Genomic DNA, 9,983 nt, shown 5'->3' on the forward strand with positions numbered 1-9,983 from the left:
TTGTTGATATTTACGATCTCATATTTTAGTGTATGTAGATTGTACTCACTGAGTTGTTTTATCTTTGTTCTAGCCAGTCATCTAGTCGTATCAGGGAGTTGATTGCATATCAGTGAGCCGACTGCGTATAAATGTGCTGATTACAAATAGTAAGAGTGAAAGTGGCGCATCAGCCCAGCAGCAAAATGAGGAAAGCTTGAAGCGATTCACGAATTTCATTGAAATACTTTATTTTTGATTTATTATGTAGGAGTACATAAAATGCTGCCTAATAAATACCAACTAACTTTATCATCTCCAACTATAAATCTACCAGCTATCGTCTTTGCATTTTGTTATATTCCTCGGCTAGCTTGAACTTTTGTATTTTCCCGGAAGTAGTTCTAGGAAATGCATTTATTGGTATCACATATCGTGGTATTTTAAAATGCGCCAACTTTCCTTGTGCAAATTCCTTCACTTCTTCGCGCGCAATACTCTCCACGCCATCTTGTAAACGCACAAAGGCACAACACTCCTCGCCCAAACGTTCATCAGGCACACCAATCACCTGCGCACCGGAGAGAGAAAAGGTGTTTGAGGTATTCGAAAAAATATTGTATTGATAATTGAAATTAAATATGTACACACGTGCGTTTCAATGATTTTTGGATGAGAGTTGAGAAAATCTTCAATTTCTTTGGGGAAAATATTCTCTCCTCCACGTATGATCATCTCCTTCAGACGTCCCACAATGCGCCCATAACCATCGGATTCCCAGATGAATTGATCGCTAAATGAAAGATATGTAATTAGTTCCAATTCTATAGCAACATTTTTCAATGAAAGGTGATTAAAGATATGTTTGGATGCGTGAAAGATCAATGCAATGGAAGACTACAGCTTTCGTTGCCATAATTTTGCATTATTTATGAAATTAAATACTGCAAAATATCATTTACCAACTGACTCAAACGCCCCTACGCGTTATCGATCGGCATCGGGTAGATTCTCTTACCACGTTTATACGCACAGAATAATCGACTTAATTGAAAGCGCATTGACACCGTACACATTTCGCCTTAGTGTTTATACTTACGGCTTTATATCGGCATCAAAGTAACCATCTTCAAAAGCAAACAAAATAAGCTGTTTTCATTTGACATTTTATAAGTTAACATAATGGAAAGTGATAAAAATCCAATTTTATTCGGCATTATAAAATCGTGGCAAAGAAAAAGAACGATTATTATTAATCAGCTTTTAAATACTGATGCGATTATTTGGAATTTGAGCGGAACAGCTGATCTCCAATTCGCTTTGAGTGAGAGCGGTGTTTATACACTCTTTCTAACTGTCTGGAGAAATAAACTACCGATTTGAAATGGAGTGTGAGCCAAAAAACTTCGCTCTTTCAAAGCGAATTGAAATTAAGTTTATACATATGTTTTGAATCGCGGCGAAATGAATTAAAGCGACTTATGCATGCGCATAAACGTAGTATCTGTTACCGTTTCTAAACCGTTTTATACTGGTATTCAGTAAGTCAATCTAGTCTCAAGTCACTAAATTTGAGACTAAGCATTAGTAACTCTTTTTGTGACTTGAGACGATTTGGGTATTCAGTAAGAGAATGTCAAAAAAAGTTCACCACAAATACGTGGTGATAACAAAATGAGACAGCATGTTCCAAGGCACACTAAACAGGTAACTGCATTAGAGCTGCGTGTATTTTGTTGTTGATTTTGTACTCTAAAATACCACTTCGAATGAAAAACAACCAAATTGCAACCCTGCTGCTGCTACCCATTCAATGTGCAATGTGCTAATAAAATTTTTGGAGCCGAAATTTCATATGATACATGTATGCACAGATGTAACATCATCACTTGAGATCGACTTGACCGATCTGGTTAGTCCTTTTCTTGGCGGGTTCGTGAATAACAATACATGGTTCGTAAAAATCTCATAACAAGTTGTGCCTGGCTCATATTTGAAATTTATATTGGTAACGCAAAATATTTAAATGCTTAAGCAAAAAGTTATAATTTGCTATAAAATGTTAAGTAAGTCTTTCAATTTAACGACCTTTTTGTAGACACGTGAGTCAGTCAAACGTGAAATTTTAGTTTCACAATTTGTCTTTACCCCCAAATTTAGCAATGCGGATATGACAGTGGTAACGTGTAACTTGAAAACCGGTTGCTGGTTAACCGGAACGTGTGAAAGGGCACTTAGGGTGTCTCACATATCGCTAAGACTACTTAGAACAGTAGCTATAAAAGCTTTTAACGAGGCGAAGTATACCAAGAATGCTGGAGGTTGCAGCATGAGATAGAAAGATTTAACGAAGCATCGTATCCCAAGCCATGCAATTGAGAATATGCCTTTTTAAGAAATCGGCTCCTTCCAACTTCTTGGAAAAGTTGGAGCTCTTAAGCATCTGTCACTTAAGTTCATCAAGACAGTCAGTGAATACAAATCCCTCCTAACTGAACTAATCACGTTCTCGTAGCGATATAAAATGGACAATTTTCGAACTCCATCACTCATGCCGTAAATGTTAAACTGTCAAAAGAAGTGCACTTCTTCGGGTAATTTTCGATTTTTTCCTGGAAAAGGAATAAGACATCTCACCTACGAAAATATACGAGAATAGTGCCGCAGCTAGGAGCGCTCTGAGACTTAGGCCTGCGACTAACTACCAGGAGTCGTGCTTGAAGAAATTTTAAAACATTAGAATAACCGACTAGGATATCGGCTTCTAAATAAACGTTTTCAGACTAGGCGGTGTTAATGAGATTTTCGCGTTAGAAGCTAGTTAAAATATAAGACCTTAAATTAGCACTGAGAGTCGAAGGTAGATTAAAAAAGATTTCCTTTGCAACGCAGATCGACTAAAAAATAAAAGAAAATACAAAAAAAGTTCGCAGTAGGCGCGCCTGTTGCAAGATTTGCTGTGTACGTGTAATTAACCTACTCCATACAAAAGAGGCCTAAAAGGGTCAATTCAATGCCTCTATTTGCCTGCAGAGTCAATATATAAACCAAAGTAGGCGATATTATGAAGTTTTAACACCCACCCTGTTTTCAGCCATTTATCATTGCCGATAGTTTCCTTTGTCTTCACTTCATCGTCATAGTATTCCAACATAGTAGCATAGCCACGCACATACAGCTCACCTGGTTCACCGAACTGTACCGTATGCCCCTCGCCGTCAACTACTTTCACTTCCACATGATCTTGTAAATAACCAACAGTATTCAAGATTCGTTCCATACTATCACCTGGTCTCGTCTGAAAGACGACTGCTGTTGCTTCTGTTAAACCATAAACGGTGTGGATATGCTCCAAACCAAGCACATTCTTAATGTCCAGAAAGAGTTGTGGTGAACATGGCGCTCCGCCGGTAACAGCCATCTTTGCGGTCTTCAATGGCAACTTCAACTCTCTCTGCTTCTTGATGAGATCCACATACATTGTTGGTGTGCCATGGATGACCGTGCATTTTTCGTCAACAATGGCGCGTAACGTGTCGGCGGGACTGAAACCGGCTGCTGGCAGAACCAATGTGCTGCCATGTGTCATTGCAGCCATAACAGTGACAACAACGCCATATACGTGAAAGAGAGGCACTTGTACGCAGATACGTGAATTGCTGTCCAACAAATTACGATTACCGATATGCATGCCATTATTTACAAAATTATAGTGTGACAGCACAGCCGCTTTCGGTCGACCTGGGGTGCCAGAGGTAAATTGCACATTACAGCCGCTATCTGGTACTATGCGGTGCTGTAGCTTTGAGATAGCCTCACGCTCGACTGGGTTGCTCAGGCCGAGTAATTGGTCAAAACTCAGCGCGCCTTTCAATTTGTGGTCTGTGTCGATGATGACATGTTTCAGGTGAGGCAAGCTGGTGCTGTTGATGCTTCCATCAACGCGGTCTGGCAACTCTGGACAAATACTTTTTATAATCTCATAGAAATTTTGTTTTTTAAATGTTTCAGGCATTATCAGTGCTTTCACTTTAACCTTCTTCAGGCAATAATCCACTTCGGGTCCTTGAAATGCTGGATTTATGCCAACCTACAAACGATCTAAAAAGTTGAAGTCATTTGAAAATAATTGTAGCAATATTTCAACTTACCGACACCAAACCGGCGCGTGCTGCGCCCATCAGTGTCAGATACCAGTGCATATTGTTGGGCGCTCAAATACCCACATGATCGCCTTGTTTTAAGCCAAGCTTCAGCAAGCCGGCAGCAACACGATCGGCCTCTTCGATGAGTCCCTGAAATGTGTAACGCTTCTGTTCGGGAAATGAAACAATAGATTCCGTGCTGCCATATTCAGCTGCGGCGCGTTCCAGCTCCTGACCAAGACTCCGGTAGATCAGTGGGGTCTTGCCGATGTGGTGCAGATGCGCGGGATGAAAGTTGTGCGATTTTATGACCTCTGCGGGTTGTGTAGATAAGCTGAAAAGTAAATATTGTAACTTTAAATTTATTGGACAATCTTCGTTAGGGGCTGTTTAAACTATAATAATATTTTCGGTGCATAAACGAGAAGGTTGATAAATCTGGAAGACTACCACGGCTCCCTTTGCTAGGAAGAATCTTTCACGGAGAAAAACCCGAAAATTTGTTTTTGGGAAAAATCGTTCCAAATATTTTTGTCAGCGCATTTGGTCCCAAGAATACAAATTTCCAATTGTATTCACTGTAGGATATTGGACTGACGTTGAGATAGCGTGCCCGAGTTTGCTGAATTTTTAGGGAAGGGATATAATTCTTGTTTCGGGGGCAAAACGTCTATTTTTTAAAACAATAAGAACTAATGAAAGCAAATCGTTCCCACGACAGTCGGGTCTACGTAACCGTAACGACCCAGATTTACATCTGGCCAAGGACTGTCACTCCAGCAACACTCCCCAAAAAGTCTTTGGGGAATTTGTATGCTGCTACAACAACAACAACAATGAAAGCAAATAGCAATATATAATTTGAGGAAAATAAAGCAAAAAAATATTAATAAAAAAAATTTTTCTTTTTGCAACAAATTCTAAAAATTAAATTATAAAAAGAAAAATGTTATAAAAAACATAAGTTAGTACTTAAAAATTAATTAAATGTAAAAAAAGTTATTTTTATTTTTAAACAAAATCCAAGAATTAAAAGAAAACTTGAATTAAAAAAGGCTAAAAAAAAATAAAAAAAAATAAATAAATAAGATATTAAAGATTAAATGAAATAAAACCAGGTAACGTAACAGTTATAAGCTATACAGCAAACAATTCGTTTTAATTATTATGTTTCAGTCTTTATTTTGCGTTCAACAAATACGACTTGCATCGTGCTTTTTATTTCTAGTTTACAAAATATGTAGTTGTTATCTGATAAGTTTTATTTTTCGTTCACAAATTGAAAGTTATTTGGTGAGTGTGCAACGCTGCAACGACTGCGTATTTGATAGCTCAATGGTTCGCAGTTTGTTGCACCGATGTCGTGTTAGAAATATGGTGAAAATAAATAAAGACGGGAATTAGTCTTCCGTATAAAATGTAATTCGTTTATTACAAAGTATGTATATATATATTTTGCTATGTATACACAAAAATTGGATTAGAAAATTGACTTTTACCTCAATCGCTTATGACGTCGGGTGATGGCAGATAGTCGTCCTCTGTTGATCTCCAAAAAAGAAGTGACCGATCTCCTTTTTACGAAATTAAGTTCAACCTCCAAGCAGTAAAACTGTTTGGAGGGGTAACTTAACGAAAGTTAATATGGCGGGAAGTATTACTAACGGCCAACATTTTGGGTTATTAATACATGCAAATGTATACTTGTATGTGTGTATAAATGATACTAACGGCCAACATTGTGGGTTATTAATACTGCAAATGTATACATGCATGTGCATAAATGAACATTAGGGTGGTACACCCATTGCATTATTTTGAGTTTAGGGTGGAGGCCTAAACATACCGGCCCCCTTGCTACAAGCAACATCTATTACGACTCAGCCATCACACCGCGTTGAGTAGCTAATTACAAATTCGAATGTAAGTAGTAAAAATCTCAGCTGGTTGTCATCCGATCAGTCGGACTTCCTCGTTGTCACCCGTGCTTCCATCTTCGCCTCCTACAGCTGTAGAAATTATACGAAAAATAAGGTTAAGAGAACAAGGCATGGTTTGACATTTCATTGCACTTCATTTATTAAACAATTCATATTCATTTCAAGAAAGTGTATATATATAATTATCTAAATAAAAAAAACAAAAACGAAAAAAAAGATTTATTCGGTATTTAGGATCGACACGATCCCGATAGGATCCACCCAAATATGCTGCTTTGGGCCAGGAATGGCCCAAAAGCGCTTGGGAGTATCCCTGGCAAGATAATCTCGGGATATACATCGGCTCCCAAGACCAAGCGAATCGGCGTTGAGGTGTGGAAGTTCGGGTCCGCTAGTCGAATGTGTGTGTACGGTGCCGCTACTGGTGGGGCTGATCCGAATATAATTTCGCACCACTCTTGCATGGATTGCTATCCTTTTATTTTGGCCATGTTTGCCGCGCAAACGCAGTAGGCAACCCTGTTGCGGACCAAAATCAAGGCGCAGTTCGCGTACTAAATCGGCTGAGATTATCGAGGTCGTTGAGCACACATCAATCAAGGCGCGTATCAAATGGAGAAGTTCCTTGCGATTCGACCTTAACCACGGCAGTAGGACATATTGATGTAACGGGCCTTAATACGTGAGTTGAAGGCTGGACCTGACCCGCTCTGAATGCAACAGGCAGCTGGCGAGGCCTCGTCTCCAGTCTACCTTGATGGCGGCGTCGATTTGCCGAATCCAAGTGTCTGGCCCGCGGGCGGAAAGGCCTAGTTTCCGCTCCACGGCGACGGCGTGAAGGCTGGCGTGGTCGGAAAGGCCGAGTTTCCGATCCACGGCGCCGTTCATGTGCTAAGAGCGGTCGGGAGGGCCTAGTTTCCGATCCCCTTCGTGAAGTCGAGCGAAGAGTGCGGGTTGCTACTGCAGTTTCAATGACTTCGCCTTCCTCGGCGTCCGGTGGGAGAGCCCTGGTCTCTGTTCCTGAGTCTGAAGCATTGACCGATAGAATGTGCTCTGATTCATCCTCACTTGCGACTTGCACGCTCCATGGTCTTGTGTCGACTGCTTGGTGCTCCTCATCCAGGTGCAGAGTTGTATGATGCTTGTCATGGCACCGACGGCATCTCTCTTCGCTCGTGCACGTATCGACGCGGTGTGTCATAGACAAGCAGTTGCCGCTAAAACGTCCCAACAATGCCTCCCGCAATCTTTCTTCGGGAGATTTTACTCGGTATATTGGACAGAGCCTGATCGGGTGATTTCCATCACATATACGGCATGCGAGCGGATAACGCTGTGATTGCTGCTCCGCCCTTTTCCTCATTGAAGTGAATTTAGTCATTGTCTGAAATTGGTTAATGTTTTTTCCCCTTGCTGTTATCCGATACTAGTACTGTGTACTTATGTACTAAATAATGTGCCCTTATGTGTGTAGGTTACAGTTGGGTGGCGAGCATTAAATGAGTTTAAAACCGAAAATAAAATATAGTTTATACTTTGAAAATAAATGTTGATTCCACACTGTAAATTGATAGTGTGAACTGCATATAATATCGTACAAGCGTATAAAGAGTGTATGGGCACCTCAAATATTGAAGCGATACATTGTGGACAGGTGTTATCGATTTTGCTTGTTTGCTCCCATTCGTGATACGTTAATATCGTAAAACGGTCCTGCCACCCCAAAAAAATTCGCTCGCTAACGTTGAGGTGGTTGCTACGTCAAAGGTTCACACAAAATGATTGTTCTGATTCGCATCGAACACCTTATGTAAAGCAGGACATGAGTAATAGTTTGTTTCATTTTTACAACGTGTTTTCGCGGTATCAAACAAGAACGGTGATAATAATCGATAAACGTGATACGGAGTATCATAATATTCCTGATGTCGATTACCGTATTTTTACGCATCGCAATCATTTTTTAAACTGGTATTCCAATCAAAAATCATCTAACACAATGGTAAGATAATTTATTAAAGTACAATTTTTCCAGAGATTGCGAGGCATGAACCAATTAGAACAGACCGGTCGAGAAGCAGCCATTTGTGCGTTGATGACCGTCGAGTAGAGCAGTATTTATAATTTGCATAAAAGCCATACTTTGTGATAGCAATTGAGAAAATTATGCCTCGTCTTCATATTCTTTGTTTACTTTTAAAAGAAAATAACATGGCGTCGAAATTACCAACGTCAGCCAGAAAATTACTTTTTTTTCTTTTGCTTAATCTTGTCGGATCTTGTGTAGTTCGACGGATTGAGTAAAAATCCCCAATGATGCAAGCTTAACGTAAGCATTTGGTCTCGAATACAACAGATGGCGCCATTGCTAATTCATGAATGGCAATATCCTGAATGGCTGAATGTCATTCAAGAAATAAACTATCACGAGGAGAAACGGTTCGTATAGTGGAATTTGTTATAATACTAATTTGTAGTATAGAGTTTGATTTAATATACTTAGTTTAGGTTTCAGACGCTTGCCTGCATCGATTTGCAACCCTTTGCCTTGAGCACACAGCACGGATTAATGCCCTGTAAACGGATAAAGAGAAGATGCCCGAAGTGTAAGTGGTTCTGTATGTATGTATGTAATTAAAATTTTAATTTTTTTTTTCATCCTACAATATTATCTTCTGTTTGTTTTATTCACAGATTCTGCGGTTTCCGTGGTTTCAACATGAATTTACATTGCGCGCAGGCTTTGGCGATTGATCATCCCTTATGCAGTGTCTGCTTAGCTAGTAGATATGGAAGTGCTTTGCTATTGCTGCCAGCGTAAAACACCAGATCGGTGCCTCCCGCAATCTTTCCACCGCTTTATTGTACGAATTCCTTGCAAATTAATTATTAAAATTTTTGTTGTGCACTTCGGGCGGTGGCGGTGTGGCAGACGAATTCAACAAATAACAGCGGGTCTGTTGCTGGAAGCAATTTGCAGAACGATTCCAAGGTGATCGTAGCATCAACGTCCAACACTAATTTTTCAGCAACCGCAGCAGACACTGGTTCAACCGTTGTGACTTCACCATCTAGCACTCCCACCCAAGCCACCTACCATCTTATATACCACAATGGATTTCAACTAAGTATTCCACCGAATACAGTGCCACCACCATTTACACCTGCGCATTTTACCAGTACGACCAACTCTGGCACATCCCCTTCGTCGGGACAAGTTACACAGTCTGCAGTTGGCGGAGCTTATAGTTTGCTTGCGAACACATCAATAACTGCTGCTGCAGCTGTAGGTACAAGAACAACAGCAGGAAATACTTCACAGCAACAACAACGAAGAGGGCGGCAACGAATAAGTGATGGGGTGAGTGAGTTTGAGTATGCTATAAAGGCATGCCTATGCATATAATTATACGTAGTATATGGATATATATTAAACTCCTGCGCGATTCCATTTAAAGGGCCTAACAAGACATCCGATCGCCGCGCAAATACTTTCCCTCTTTTACTCTCATCGTTCGGGTCAAGTGTGAGTAAGCATAAACCAGTTTCTGCAAGCGTACGTAAACTACCGATCAATAGCATGACGCGTAGAGTATTTACTTTGCCTTCCGCAACTACTGCGAGTAAAAGGTATTTGACAGTAGAGTACTCTACTGGTAGTACTTCAGTATTTTCGAAGAAAACATACATTTGTGGCAAGAATGATAGAAGAATTTTATGGATCGTGCATTTGTGGTATCTGAATAAAATTAAGGACAGGATTGCAGTGGAGCGATGAAGAGAGCGACGAGCAAAACGTACTTTCAACTAAAATGCTAATATACATACCTAAGCACACATGCATGTATGTGCATAGATACGTATGTGCATACATGTAGGATCGGGTGGCAGCACCAACCGTCGGTGTTAGCTACCATCA

General features: G+C 40.1%; 1 long non-coding RNA gene and 1 pseudogene across 1 annotated transcript; one reads left to right on the forward strand and one right to left on the reverse strand.

The window, feature by feature from the left end:
• Nucleotides 1-202: 202 nt before the first annotated feature.
• On the reverse strand, nt 203-5,798 carry LOC118750289 (annotated as a pseudogene).
• A 2,673-nt stretch (nt 5,799-8,471) lies between these two features.
• LOC118750287 lies at nt 8,472-8,788 on the forward strand. Its single transcript, XR_004994374.1, has 3 exons — nt 8,472-8,503; nt 8,573-8,670; nt 8,759-8,788. It is a non-coding gene; the product is annotated as an uncharacterized LOC118750287 (long non-coding RNA).
• Nucleotides 8,789-9,983: the final 1,195 nt, after the last annotated feature.

Source organism: Rhagoletis pomonella, unplaced genomic scaffold (genome assembly GCF_013731165.1).
Source record: "Rhagoletis pomonella isolate Grant_MI unplaced genomic scaffold, Rhpom_1.0 Rhpom_scaffold_00196, whole genome shotgun sequence".
NCBI classification, from domain to species: Eukaryota; Metazoa; Arthropoda; class Insecta; order Diptera; family Tephritidae; genus Rhagoletis; species Rhagoletis pomonella.